Source organism: Urocitellus parryii, chromosome 14 (assembly GCF_045843805.1).
Source record: "Urocitellus parryii isolate mUroPar1 chromosome 14, mUroPar1.hap1, whole genome shotgun sequence".
Lineage (NCBI taxonomy): Eukaryota > Metazoa > Chordata > Mammalia > Rodentia > Sciuridae > Urocitellus > Urocitellus parryii.
In genome coordinates, this window is record NC_135544.1 from 29,696,237 (window position 1) to 29,711,904 (window position 15,668).

Genomic DNA, 15,668 nt, shown 5'->3' on the forward strand with positions numbered 1-15,668 from the left:
CTATCATTTATTTTTGTGCTTATATAATCCTAAATTAACTGAGTATGACCCTCCAAAGCTGGATTTTGTGTCCTTTTGGATCTATCCAATCATCTCTGAGGATTTTCTTACTTTCTGGCATAGCAAAATGTTCTAGGATCTTGTCACTACAGGGTTGGGGGTGAGGCCATCAGCCATTTTAACAAGGAATTCTATTTTTTTTTTTTTTTTATTGAAGATTGGTACTCAGAAGCCAACATCTGGCCACTAGGGGTGCTCATTGCTACTGAGGTGACATTTAGGTTTGTTTGTTTGTTTATTAGTGGTGCTGGGGATTGAACCTATGGCCTTGTGCATGTAGGGCAAGCACTCTACCTATATCCTATATATATCCTATATCCTATATCCTATATCCCCAGCCCCAACATTTGTTTTTGATTAGTCCGTTTATTCATGAGCATTCCCTTTCCCAACATACTTCCCCCTTTAAATATAAATGTCCTCAGTCATCTGTACGATAAATATTAGCATGGCTTAGTACAAGTAGTTTGGCTATGGAATCTTACATATTCAATCTATTTATCAGACAGATGAGGAACCTTAGGTAAGTTGCCTCTGTCACTCTCAAATTTCTCATCTCCAAAACAGAGAGTTGTTATGAGAAGCAAGATAATGTGTAAAGTTGCAGGCATTCAATAAAATACCAATTTCTTCCTTCTCTAGTCATTCACATATGGAGATAACATTTTCCCCTTAGTGTAGTTCCTTCCCAATCCCAGTTTCTGCTCCTCCCAGAGCCCAGAATACAACTGCATTGCAATGTTTAGGCTTTCCCTCTATTGAATCAGAGGTGGGAATTTTGCTGCTTCTATTGCAAGTTCTATCGTGTCTTGCATTTTTAAATAGCATATAATCATAAGAAGGAAGGGACCTTAAAGATCACCTGGGCAAACTATCCCTTCCAGGCTGAATCCTTTTCAGAGCTTTTCTAAATGACTAGTACTTACACAAAAACCATCTTGTGGTCCAACCTTTTCCATGTGATTGCTTCCAAACTAATGTGCCAGCAACAGAAACATAGCATCTTCTGTATTTGGAGCCTCCTGCAATGCCTCCCTTTACCTTGATCCCTGCTTAAGAAGCTCCTCAAAGGCTCCTTATCTCATCCTGATGCTCAGAATTATCTTGCCTAAACCATGCTGCTTCAAGGAGGCAAGGCAGAGCGTGTTCCATGATGCACATGGAACCTTCTTTCCAATTGAGGGACACTGTTGATCATCTGACTCTGAAGCCATTATGTTTTTTCCCAGAATATTACTACACATACTTTTCATTTTCCAACAGCAGTTTTGGAACAAAAATGTCCAAAGTACCACAAGAACAAGCATTTGCACATGTGATACATTTCCCTAATAAAATAAATGTAAAACTACCTTCAACCTGGGACACTTCTGATATTCTCAACCAGTTGTATTTCACTTTGAACTCCTCTCAGACATCTCCTACCCAAAGGAGATGTATTTCTACGTATTAATACATCTGCTATGTATTGTATAACTAAATACATTTGTTTGAATGATTTTTCCAGAACAAGGAATACTTCCTACAATCAAAGGAACAGTGTTTTCAACAGTTACTTGTTGAAAGACTGTTTCAAAATGAAGAATATAGGTCTTCCTCTTTCTGCTACTCCTGTCTAGGCGAAAAGTCTTTAGAGCCAAGTGTTGGTCAAGACTAAGACCCAAAACATTCCGTAACCTATCCCTGAATCTGCAGAAAGAAAGCCTCTTTTCCAAAATACATAACTTAGGAGCTCAGCTCTAAGATGTCTGGACAAATCTTATCTACATACTCTTTCCACATCTAGAACCAAGAGCCATTCATTGTCTTCCTCAAGCCGCAATCCCTCCTGTTAATAATAATAGAGTGGAATTTACTTTAGCACTTAACAAGATGTAAAGGTCTTTAATTCTTACAATGGCCCCTTGTAGTACATATTATTACCATTCTCATTGTTTTATGGATGAAGAAACTAAGACACACAGAATGTAAGTAATTTGTCTCTGATTCCCCATCAATGAAGTGGTAGAACTAGAATCCTAATCTAGGCAACTTGTTTGCAGAGCTCAATCTCCATGTGTTCGCTTAGCTAACCAACTACTGGTAAGGAAGACTTTCCTCAAAAAGTCCTTCAACATTGACTCTTGAATAAGGGGTATTTAAAATTTTTTTTTCAGTTGCTACATAACATGTTATCCCAAACCCTAGCAACTTAAAAAAAAAACAACAAAAATTCATCATCACAGTTTCTGTGGTTAGGGATCCAGTTTCAGCCATACTGACTGCCTTTGGTTCAAGTCTCTATGAACTTGTAGTGAAACCATCTCAAGGTCCAAATGGGTGTGGATCCACCTCCAAGCTCATCTACATGACTGCTGGCAGGATTCAGTTCTGGAGAGTTAGTCTTAGAGCCTCACATCCTCACTCTCTGGAGGTCTATCTTGTTTCTTGCAATATGGACCATAAGTAACTCACCACATACCAAATGGCTTTCTTCATATCAACGAAGATGGAAACCAGAGCCTAATCTTACAATTGACATCCCATCGCATAACCACTGCTGCATTCCGTTTCTGGAAATGAGTGACTCAAGCTAAGCCCATGCTCAAGGAGAAGGAATTAAGCAAAGGTATGAATACTAAGAGGTACAGATCGTTAGGAGTCTTAGAAGCTGCCTACCACAACATTTATAATGAGCCATGATAAGATTCCAGTACTCAGCTAACTGAAATGACATGACAAATTAAAAGAGCAATTCATAATATAAATGCTCTCCTTCGCACATAGAAAGCTCTTAATATACACATACATGTAAACAAACAAATATCAGAAAAACTGTCTCTCTTCAAAACAAGGGTCATCTTAGAGGTTGCATCATTAGAACTCAATGGAATGAAGAGGAAGAGATACTTTATTGGTTCCTACTACTGTCATCATCTGCACCATAACCAATCTCATTAGCATCATCATCACCCTTTAATAATCATTGCATGCCTAGCAATGCCTTGAGATCTTTTCTTAAATAGTCATTTTATTGTGATTTTTTTTCAAGAGGTTGATATAATGGTAGTACTATTTTGAGATAAGTAACTCAATGTATTTTCATTTTCAATCATTCTTGGTTCCCAGCTGTCCCATGGTGTTCTCCACCCTTCTGCTCCATGTCGATTCACCAAAGTTTGTCTATGAAGATAGTCTTCTTCTCTTTTCAGTTTATCCTTCTTTTTCCTCCCCCTCACATTCACACCCCTCCAATCTCTCCTCCCTCATCCCCCAATCTCCAGTTGCTAAAGTAGCAGAGACCTAGAACAGAGATAAATTAAGCATCTCTTCAAATGCTGTTATGAAGACAAAAGAAAAACCCATCAAGGGAAAAAAATGGGCATCGGGGAAGCACTAAGAAATTACCAAAAGCGTATTTACAGCATGTCGAACAGGTGCAGTGATGAAGAAGCAGGTAGGTCCTTCGTTGGATAAGATATTGAGAGAAGACTTCTCAGAAGATGTTGTCATTTACTCTAGTCCAAAAGATGAAAAGTTCAGCGTGTCAAGACTTTATTGATCACACTATTGACATTGCTGGAAATATTGTTACTATTACTTTTCTGTAACATCACAAAGGAGTGGGCAAATTCTGCTTGACAAGGAACTGTTTCCCTCCCTAGATTCAGTATCCAAGAACTTTACATTGACTCTGATAGTGATAAGATTTCCTAGTTATTTTCTGAGGGGAAAATATTTAATGTTTATCAAATTCCTCATTCTTATAAAACTCAGTAAGTTAGAATAATTATTATCCTAATTTTCAACAAGAAAAACTAGTTAGTCAGATGTTAAGTAATCTATGCTCAAGGTCATGCATCAACACTTGATGAAGCCAAGATGTGAACTAGATCTCTAACTCCAGACCCATGGTTTCTCATCATCCACTGCAACTTCTGAAGGAGCTAAGAATCTACAAGATAAACCTGTGTTATATTATACACAAGAAATTTATGCTCCAATTTACTTGAAAAACCTTCAGAAAAAAATGGTGTAGAAGTGCATGAATATCTAACCACATAATCCTCAAAGCTATCTCAAATATCCTAAGGAGAACACTTGCTTCAGTTGTCTCAAGATCAAAGTTTCAAGATGAGTGGGATTTTGTGCAGGATGGAAGAGCACTGTGAATGAAACTCTTTGTTAGCCCTTCTCCCCACCGCTTGCAGCCAACTGCCTGCCATTTTTGCTGGGGAAAGAATGCTTTGCTAAACTTGTTCTTGTCCAAGCTTATCAATTGCTGCTTGTCTACTGTGCTATAACAGAAGCCCAAACAATCATCATTAAAGGAGGTGCATTCCAGCCTAAGTGCCTTCAGATTGACATTTCTGTTCGTGGCAGATGGTGTTTTCTAAAGATGGCTACCACAATCTCTCTCATTCGTGTGCACTCTGTTGTGATAGGATGTTGTCACTCCTCTACTAAAGAATTAGTCTTTCCACAGCTTTGACTGTGGTCAGACACTGTGATTTCTTTGACCAATAGAAGAGACCTGAAGGAAGACTGTACCAAATGGTTGTAAACCTTATTGATCCCATAGCTCCCAATTTTTTGCTCTTTGAAGCCAGCACCATGTAACAGGCGTAACTGCCCTGAGACCATTATGATGTGAGGGAGCTCAGACTCAGCATGTGGAGAAGGTGTGCAGCAGAGAGCAACTGTGGCCATTCCTCTCTTGTCCTCATGATCCCAGACCAGTCACCAGAAACATAAATGAGGGAGACATTCTAGCCCCAGCAGAATAGAAGAACTAAGGACCCCAATTGATGACCCCAACATACAGCTGTCCCAAACATCTCCAGACATACTCAATTGAAGCTTCTATTTTGGTAGCAAAGGTGACACATTCCCACTGTGCCCTGCCAGGATGTCTGACTTAATAGAATCATAAGAATATAAAATTGTGGCAATTTTATATCACCAAATTTGGGATGATTGGTTACATAGAAATAGACCCTCAGATAGAAATAGATCCTCAGATAGAAATAAACCCTCAGGTAGAAATAGACCCTATTGCTCTTGCAATATATGCATGATTCAGGTAGAACTATAATTCATATGACTCTAGACAGGAAATGATAGTTCATTGACATCTTGATTGTGGAATCTATGAAAAGTCAATTTTTATAAAGAAAAAAGAATGTCCTGATACATTATTTTTATAGAAGCAGTGTTGTGTGTGCATTTGGATCGTAAGTCCATATTTTCTGGTATTAAATGGGTATGCATCAGAAACAATGGCATCTGCTAAAACCACTCAATAAAACCTTACTGCAGTAGGAGTCTAGAATTTCCATAGAACTCCTATAACCATGAGGTGACCATTTGTTTTAATTACAAGACTTCCAAAGGCTTCTTTCAAGGATAATCCACCTTTAATTTTGTCACATCAGGGCTGGGGATGTAGTTCAGTGGTTGAGTGCTTGCCTAGCAAGCTGGATTCCCAACACCACCACCAAAAAAAGAAAAATTTATAATTTTATCACATCACTTTTTCAGTATTCATGATTTTGCTTAATGATATAACTATGTGCTCACCTACTATCCAGAAAGAACAGAATTAATTATTAATGCCTAAGTTACAACTGATCTCAGAATAATAAAACCGCTGACATTTGTATGGCGTTTCCTATGCGTCATGTACCGTGCTACGTACTTTATGTATGTTTATTCATTTAATCTGCACGACAACCATATGGAGTAGATACTGTTGTCATCCTAATTTTATAGATGAGAAACTGATTCCCGGAGAAGTTGCGCAATTTGTGCAGCATCTCAGCTGTTAAATCATCGAGCCAGGATTCACATCCAGGAAGTCTGGTTTTAGAATCTGTGCTTATAACAACAATGCTATCAAGTCCCCAGTACTCTTTCTCAAAGAGTTAGTAATCTTTTCATCAGGGGCTCATGTGTGAATGACTTACTTTGACGGTATTGGTGCTATCTTGTGGTTGAGAATTACCTTGATATTAAAAAGACTGCAAAATCACATCCCATACCTCACTTCTCCCTACAACCTACTAATGACACTTACCTTTCTCAAGATCCTAAGTTGATTTTCCTTATAGGAAAGACTTTCTAACTGCCTAAGACACTTTCTCAATATGGCTCAGTGTGCTCCTGGATACTGGTCTATCTATTTTGATTCCTCATTTATTTTTCCCCAAATGAATTTTCTAGAACAAAATTTAATTTATTGTCACTAGAAGTAAAAGCCTCATGTGACCTGAACATTATCTGCAGATGGTTCTTAAGAGGCTCCTGAAAAATGCCTCTGCATTCGCCAACTTTCTGTAACAAAATATTTGAGATGATCAATTTATAAAGAGGAAAGGTTTATTTGGGTTCATAGTTTGGGAAGTTTCAGTTTGACCCACTGCTTTGGGGCCTGTGGTAAGGCAGCACATCATAGGAAGCTGCTGACTTCATGGTGGCCAGGAAACCAAGAAGAGGAATACCACACTTCCCTTTGAGGGCACACTCACAATTTGACCATTTGACCCACCTCTCAAAGGCTCCACCACCTCCCAATAGTGCCATGGGTTAGGGACAAGGGCTTTAACATATGGTCCAGGCCATAGTAACTTCTGCTGACCTGCACCACCCTTCTTCACTCTGGCATTTATGAGATACTGGCCTGGGCACCTTAATTACAATGGCAGAAGTGCATCCTGGGCTAAAACAAAATTTCAAAGAACAGTGTGCAAATTATTTTTCTTATATTTCTATTAATGGTTTGCTCCTGTTCAATTCTTGTACGTATTCATGGCAGTAATTGAGAGCAGAAAACAGCCTAGGGTCATATTTTCTCTACTAAGATATTTTCTGTTTGATATTATAAACCCAATCCAAATTTCATGCTCATTTTTATTCCATCACCCAAACCAAATTATTGAAATGTTTTACAACGCTCATGTCCATATCATGAGCATGCTTGCCTCAAGCTTTAATTCAGAATGACCAGAATTTAATAAGTCTTGCTCCCATTTATCAACAATCATGTACCAAACAACTACTGTATTCTAAGCAATGTGCTGGGCACCAGACATAGAGAAAAAGATATGACATGGCTCTTGTTTGGGGGAAGCTTATGATTTGTAAGAGAAGACAGAAGTAATCACTGTGAAATGAATTTATGCCTTATTGCTGCCATGGTAGAAGCAATACTGTAGAGAAGAAAAAAATAGGAGAGGTATTAAAGGAAGGAGAGGTTAATTATAAATGGGTGACACTGGGAATGAGAGAAGACTTCATGCAGTGGGTAATATTAAGCTAACACATGAAAGAATACTATGCTTTGTTTGGTGCCCTAAAAATAAGGACTTATAGTATGATGTTGATGTATAGTATGATGCTTACTTATGGCTCTTTAAAACCTAGGGGTCTTTTTTAAAACTTTCTTTTACTTAATAATTTTATTTATTTATTTATTTAGTGTGTGTGTGTGTGTGTGTGTGTGTGTTGCTAAGGATCAAACCGAGTGCCTCACACATGCTAAGCAAGCATTCTTCCACTGAGCTATAGCCCCAGCCCAACCTAGGGGTCTTGATCCCAGGCAGAGTATCTATAACTGGAAATTGTGTTATAAGAAAATGGTTATTAACACTAAAAGGTCACTTTGGGATTGATTTATTTTTAAATTAGGTCTGATTCAAAGTGTCTCCAGTAATAATTTTATTCTCATTCCTTTGCATATTTATGGGCTTCTTAGGTAAGAAATAAAGGAGTGGACTTACAGAAATCCTGGCAGTATTTGAGCATCTCACTGTTTCTTCCAGAGGGTTGTGTTCTTCATGTAAACAGCATCCCCTATGAGGGCCAGGTGGGCAAAACTGACCAACTACTGCCATAATACATACTATATTATCATTGTTTTTCTATACAGATAGATACACGAAATGCCCCTGTTGCTACTTCATGTAAAATAACAATAGCTGATGTTAATAACAAAGCTACATGGTAAAACACAATTTTATGGATTTTCTCCTGCTCTCTGCAATAACAACAGTTCATTATCCACTCATTTTTCAGAAAATGTAATCGCCAAGTTCTATCTTTAATTGTATTTCCCCCAAAGAAGGAAGTGAATACTCAGTATTTGAGATCTCCAGCAGGGGAAATTATAACCTGCCAGGACCCTGCCATCTTGCCCAAAATACATATTCTCCAGTAAACCAGCCCTTCCCCCTCTGTGATTACTGCAGATGGCAGATTTCCAAAGGGAAGGAAAGGGCCAGCTAAAAATAGGGAGTTTTAGGAAAATTCTATGATTAATCAGATAACTTATCTGAAACATGCAGATATCAAAACATTTAAAAGGCACAAACATAGTCTTTCATAGGAAAAAGCATAATGATCTAATTCATGTTGCATTTATTAAAAAGTACAGCTTCATGGAGCTGGAGTTGTGGCTCAGTGGTAGAGCACTTGTGTCATATGTGTGAGACACTGTGTTTGATTCTCAGCACCACATATAAATTAATGAACAAAATGAAGATTCATCAACATCTAAAAAAAATTTTTTTAAAGTACAACACCTGATTGAGGCATGCAATTATAAAGGAAACTACATCTTGATGCTGTGTTATACTTTAATCACTTTAGATGTAACTGGGCAAAGAGTTTAGAAAAATATAATTGATATAATATATAATTGAAATATAGTTGATTTTTTCCTGATAATTCAAAATAAAGTCATTATCTTTTAGTCATTTATCCCATTTATTCTTGATGAAAAAATATATATGTTCACTTTAAAAATTAAAGTAGTATTGTTTGTAATTTCACATTTCCTTTATGCTATTAATGGGGATTGTCTTGATACTAGAAAAATAAGTAGCACATCCATAAGAGTTTTCTACCACCTGTGATAATCATGCAAACGTACTTTCTTTTCAACTCATGATTTTTAATATGTTCTACTTATCCATTTTTTGAAAGATTTAAGTATAATTTGTAAAAGTAACCAGACAAGCATCTCATGTCAAAAAATGACATTTCATACCAGAATTATACACACACACACACACACACACACACACACACACACACACATACACTGAGAGAGAAAAAAGATAAAGTATCTTTATAGAAAATGTACCATCAAGAGAAAAGTACATTTAAGTCTTTCATTTCTAGCAATAGAGCACATAAGTTATTTTTTTCACTACAAGCATTAAAAAATTATATATATATACATGTATGAATATCACCTCTGTATTCCACACACATAGATATATATTTTACATAATTGGAATTAATCTTAAAATAATTGATTTTTTTTTTACTTAAGTAGTTTTAGACGTTAAATAGTAAATGTCTCAGAGATAATCAATATATGAACCCTACCATTGCAATAAATAGCTCTGAGAAGTTATCTAAAAAAAAAAAAAAAAAAAATACGATCTCCAGCACTGACCCTGTGCTTCCAAGTAAGGCGATGTTGAATATGTCGGGCCAAAGATTCTTCCAGGAACAACTAGAAAAGTCAGGTAAAATATAAGCATGTCTGCTCCTGAAGCAAAAAGGTAATAAAATTTCCAAGGGAAAAACTATGAAGCAATGAGCCAACCTCTTACAGCCACCTTTCCTGAAGGAAATTGGGTCATCTTCAGGCTTTGCCTGAGTAGAGAGCAGCTTCTGATGGACAGAGACTCTGTGGTGGCTTTATGTAACTGGAGTGACATAAATTAAAAGGCCTCAAACAAGGACAGTTTTCTTTTTAAGACACCTACAAAGGATGGGAGGATCAAACACTCGGCTGAAAAACAGTAAAGTTTTGTTAGCCTCATCATAATGATGAGACAAAAATTAGAGTTTATGACCCAACAGGGAGAGGAACCCTAGGGCACTCACCAGGTCCTCAGTTGAAAGCCCCAGAGCCCATTAGCATAAAGAGGAGGGAGGAGCCTAAGGTAAACCAAGCTAGGTCAAAGTGTAGGCCAGACCAGGGGCTTCTCAGTTCCCTATTGAACAAAAGTGATCAAACCCCACTCTAAGAACTTAGCAAGGGGACGGGTAAATTTTCTCTGGTGGAAGATGACATCATCTGGAGATTTTCCAATATTTCATAGACAATGTCCGGCATTCACTTAAAAGTTATAAGGTATCTGAGGGAAAATTACTATGTTTAGTTTGTTGAATTCCTTGAGTGGGGGAGATAAATATATACTAAAAATATATATATAGCAAGAAGAACTCTTTAAAATAAACTGAATTGTTCAAGGAAAATATGGAGAAAAACAAAGCAAAGGAGAATTTTACCATAGAATCAAAAAATATGTATGTATCAAATGAAATTTTAGAATGGAATGGAAAGTACAATCTCTGAAAATAAGATTCAATGTATAGGCTTTAAATTAGACAATATACAGAACAAGACATTACTGTTGAGCTGAAAGAGATGAATAGAAACTATTCAAAATTTAAAGCCAAAAGAAAGTGGTGCGTATGAAAAAAATATGAAAGGAATTAAGTGGGGTATATTGAAGCAATCTAATACATGTGTAATTTAAATTCCATAAGTATGAGGCAGAAGAAATAGTTGAAGAGATAAGAAAAACTTCCAAAACTGTTATATAACATGATCTCATAGATTTTGCAACAAGTAAAATAAACACACAAAAAAAAATCATACATGGGTTTATCAAGATAAAACTGCTGAAAACAAAAGACAAAAACAATTCTAAAAGTAGCCAGGGGAAAGAATATGCATTAACTACAAATACATAACAATAAAACATTTTGCTGACTTATCAATAGAAAGAATGGAACTGGAAGACAATGGAATATATTTTTAAATATCAAAAGTAAATAGTTGTCAACTTAGAATTATTGCCAATGAAAATAATCTTTAAAGGGCCAAGGTTGTGACTCAGTGGTAGAGCGCTCGCCTAGCATGTGCAAGGCCCTGGGTTCAATCCTCAGTACCACATTAAAACAAGTAAATAAAATAAAGGTATTATGTCCAACTACAACTAAAAAATAGATATTTTAAAAAAATAATCTTTCACAATGAAGGTGAACTAAAATTTTTTTCAGACAATCAAAACCATAACACTAATTTAATAATTCTGACCTCTTTGTGATAGGATGGTTCTTCAACACGGTCCACACAATAATCACTCAAACCTGTGAATATTTTGCATTACGTGGAATAAAAGGGACTTTGGAGATGTAATCAAGCTCACTGATTTGTTGATCTTAAAATATAGAGATGATTCTGGATTATCTGAGTGGATCCATGCCATCACATAAGTCCTTGTAAGAAGAGATTTCTTCCAGTTGAGGGCCAAAGAGAGATGAGGCAGAGAGGAAGCCAGAGAGATTTCAACAGTGAGAAGGATTTGGCACATCACTACTGGCTCTAGGGTGTGGAAGGCCATGAGGAAGAACAAGAGAGAGGCCTCTAGGAGCAATGGGTGTCCCACTGACAAGCAGCAAAGAAACAGAACCTTCACCCTACAGTGAGGGTTGGGGTATCTAAACATGTGCACAGGAGTCTTCTACTGCTATGAGACGGAGCTGGGAGGGGGAAAAGAAGGGGGAAAGGCCAGGCTAAGAGGAAGGGGCTGCTTCTCAGTGTTGTGAGGCAAAACTCCAAAGTAAAGGATAGAATGATTCTAAATTAGAATCTGAATATAGAGGAAATCATCACATTTAAAAAAAAACACAAGATGAACTACAGGAATCAAGAGAATATGGTATTAGCCTAGTGTCAGACATGTTGATCAATAGAAAAGAATTGAAAACCCAGAACTAAATACCTACACTTAGAGCCAACTGATTCTCCCTTCCCTTTCCCTCCCTCCTCTCTTCCCCCATTTTTCCCCTCTCTCTCTCTCTCTCTCTCTCTCTCTCTCTCTCTCTCTCTCTCTCTCTCTCCACCTCCCTTTCTTTTTTCCAGTATTTGGGAACTGAACTCAGAGGCCTTCTACCATTGAGCCATGCCCTTAACTCTTTTTATCTTATTTTGACACAGGGTCTCCCTAAATTGCTGAGGCTGACCATGAATTTATAATCTACCTACCTCAGCTTCCCAAGTATTTGGGAGTACAGGTATGTACTACTATGCCCAGCTGGGCCAACTGAATTTTAATTTTAAAAAAAAAAAAGGTCAGTGAAATACAGTGAAAAAGAAATAACTGTTTTCAACAAATGATGGGGTACGATGGGTTCACACAAGCAAAATACCTTATACTACACACAAAAACTAACACAAAATTGATCATAGACCTAAATGCAAGAGCAAAAAACTTCAAAAATCTTAGAATAAAGGTGAGTAAATCCTTATGATCTCAAGTTAGGCAATGGTATATATATATAATTGAAGAGATAAGAAAAACTTCCAAAACTGTTATATAACATGATCTCATAGATTTTTATATATCACTTGCAATAGAAGAAAATAAAATAACTCAGATTTAAAATCAAAAACTTTTCATGTCAGAAAACACTTTCAAGAAAGTACAAATGAAGCCAGGAATGGTGAGACTAAGAAAAATTATTTTCAAATCATATGCCTGATGAAGAACTTGTATCCAGGATACGTAAAGAACCCTCCAAATTCAGTGGTTAAAAGAGAAGTCGTTTTATTAAAAGACTGGCATAAGACAGGATCAGACATTTCACTGATATCAGAAATCAGACCATGAAAGGAAGCTCAACATCATTAACCATCAGGGAGATGCAAATTTAATTTGCACTGAGTTATGGTTATACTCCTATCAGAATAACTAAAATAAAAAAACAGGGACACCACCAAATGCTGGAAAGGATGCCTCCAGAGAAACTAGATCGTTCACACATTACTAGTAGAAATGTAAAGTGATTCAGCCACTCTGAGAAACAGATTGACAATTTCACATAAAACTAAACACGGCACCACCAAATGACCATGTAATTTCATGCTTTAGAATTTATGTCGAAGAAGTAAAAATTATGTGTACACCAAAATCCATGCATGAATGTTCATAGAACCTTTATTTACATAGTCAAAAACTGGAAACCACAATACATTCACATCACTAAATACTACCCAGGGATAAAAAGATATGAGATACATGTAACAGCTTGGATGAATTTCCAAAGAATTATGGTGAAAAAATCCAATCTTCAAAGATTACATATTTTATGATTCCATTTACATGGCATTCTTGAAGTGAGAAAATTATAAAAATGGAAAATAGATATGTAGTTGTCAGAAATTAGAAACAGTGGGTGTGGAATAGTGTGGGAGGATGTAGTTACAGAAAGGCAATAGGATGGTGGGTTTATAGTTAGTAAAATGTAATTAGTAAAATCTCCATATTATTTTACACCCACTTTGTAAAGCAGTATGGAGATTCCTTAAAAAACTGGGAATGGAACCACAATACGACTCACCTACGTCACTCCTTGGGATTTATCTAAAAGAGCTGAAATCAGCATGCACACATGCATACTAATGTTTATAGCAAAGCAATTCACAATAGCAAGTTATGGTATCAGCCTAAGTACCTGCCAACAGACAAAAGACTAAAATATGGTACATATACATATGGGGTTTTTAACTCAGTAATAAAGAAGAGTGAAATTATGCCATTTGCTGGTAAATGGATGGAACTGTAGAATACCATGCTAATTATAATAAGCCAGGCTCAGAAAATCAAAGTTCAAATGTTCCTTTCACATCCAGAAGTTAGAGGGGAATAAGGAATTTTTAAAAGGGGATTTCATGAAAATACAAGGGGGGCAGTGGAGTAGAAAAAGGGGCTTGAAGGGGGTGAGGGGAAGGATGAGGAAGGGGAGGAACTGTGGAATGTAATTGACCAAATTATGATTTGTGCATGTATGAATACATCACGATGAATTGCACTTTCAATATAACCATAATGCACCAGATTTTAAATAAATGATACAAATAGAGGGAAAACCAATAGAGTAGAGGAGAGGAAGGGGGATTGGGAGGTAAGGGAAAGGGAAAGTGCAGGGGATTGAAATGGAGCTAATTATGTTACATACACTTATGCATATGTCACAATGAACCCCACTACTATGTATAACTATAATACACTAATAAAAACATTAACCAATAATAAATAAATAAAAGGGCAACAAGAAAGACAGAGAGATTAGTATTTACCTGAGGCCAAGGAGAAATGGGAAATGACTGCTAGTTGATAAGACATTTCCTTTTATGATCATGGAAATGTTCTAAAATTAGATTGTGGTGATCATTACACACATCTGCAAATAAATTGAGTTTATTTTAATTGTACACTTAAAAGAGGTGATTGTTGTGTTATTATTCTATGTAAATTTTATCTCAATAAAACTGACAAAAAAGATATAACAAAATTAAGAAATAAAGGATTGCCAAACATATTTTAACAGTTGGTTAGCTTGATGTAAACCTGTTGACTATCTAGACATGTGCCATATGGATCTCCATTTGTGTTGCGGGCAGCCTGTCTGCCACTGTCACTAGTGGTACCACAAACAGAGGACTATGTTCACATAAGGAACTGAGCACTAAGAAGTGGGTGACTGAAAAATGCTTAAGAGTGCTTCGTTGTTGTCCTGTTTGTATTTTTGTTTTGTTTTTTGGTGTTTTTGTTTGTTTGTTTTGTTTTGTCTTGTTGTTTTACAGTATTGGGGATGGAACCCAGGGCACATGACCAGCCCTTTTTATGTTTTATTTCAAGACAGTGGCTTCCTAAGCTAATAAATAATCACTGTGCTGCTGAAAGTATAGACTCTAAGCTATAACATATCATAATTAATATACTTTCACACTGTTCCGATTACTGTCTTGAATCCTGTCCTAAACCAGTGCTATGATTTGAATGCAAACCCTCCAAAATTCAGGGGTTGAAACATAAGGGCCAATGTGATCATATTGAGAGGTGGGACCTTACAGATGAATGGGACTGGTTGCCCTTCTGCTGTCAGTAGAACTAGTTGCCTTTATAAAGAGCTTGATGGAGAAGATTCCTCTTTCTTTGCCCTCTGTCTCTCCTGCCATTCCTCCCATCCAGAGGATGCAGACTTCAGGGCACCCCCTTGGAAGCAAAGACCTGATCCTCACCAGAAAATGAACCAACCTGCACTCTGATCTTGGACTTCCCAGGCTAAAGAACTATGAGAAATATATTTCTGTTATTTATAAATGGCTTAGTCTGTGGCATAGACTCTGGCTTCAACTTAATATTTTTTCAGAAAATTGCAGACAACAGTGTTACGCTAGCCATAGCAGAAAATGATGCTTTCTACTAAAATTTAATTTCTCTCTGGTTTTCCTGCTCTCTCCCTAACTCACAGAGTTCAACCATAGAGGTCTGTCATTTTGTAAAGCATTGGCTACTGTAAGTCTATATCAATCTATGGGCAAAATTAAAGAACAATGTGTTGAAAGTTTTAAAAACCAACCTTTCTAGGCCCATATATGCATCATATGGCTAAAAACATTATAGTATCCTAATATCTATACTAGTAGGACAATATGAGAAAAGTATTACAAGTTGGGAAAAGGGTTATAGATAAACAAAAGAAATTCTGTGGTTCTTGGTCCGAATAGTCTAAGCATTGTATTTCCAGGAAGGAAAAAT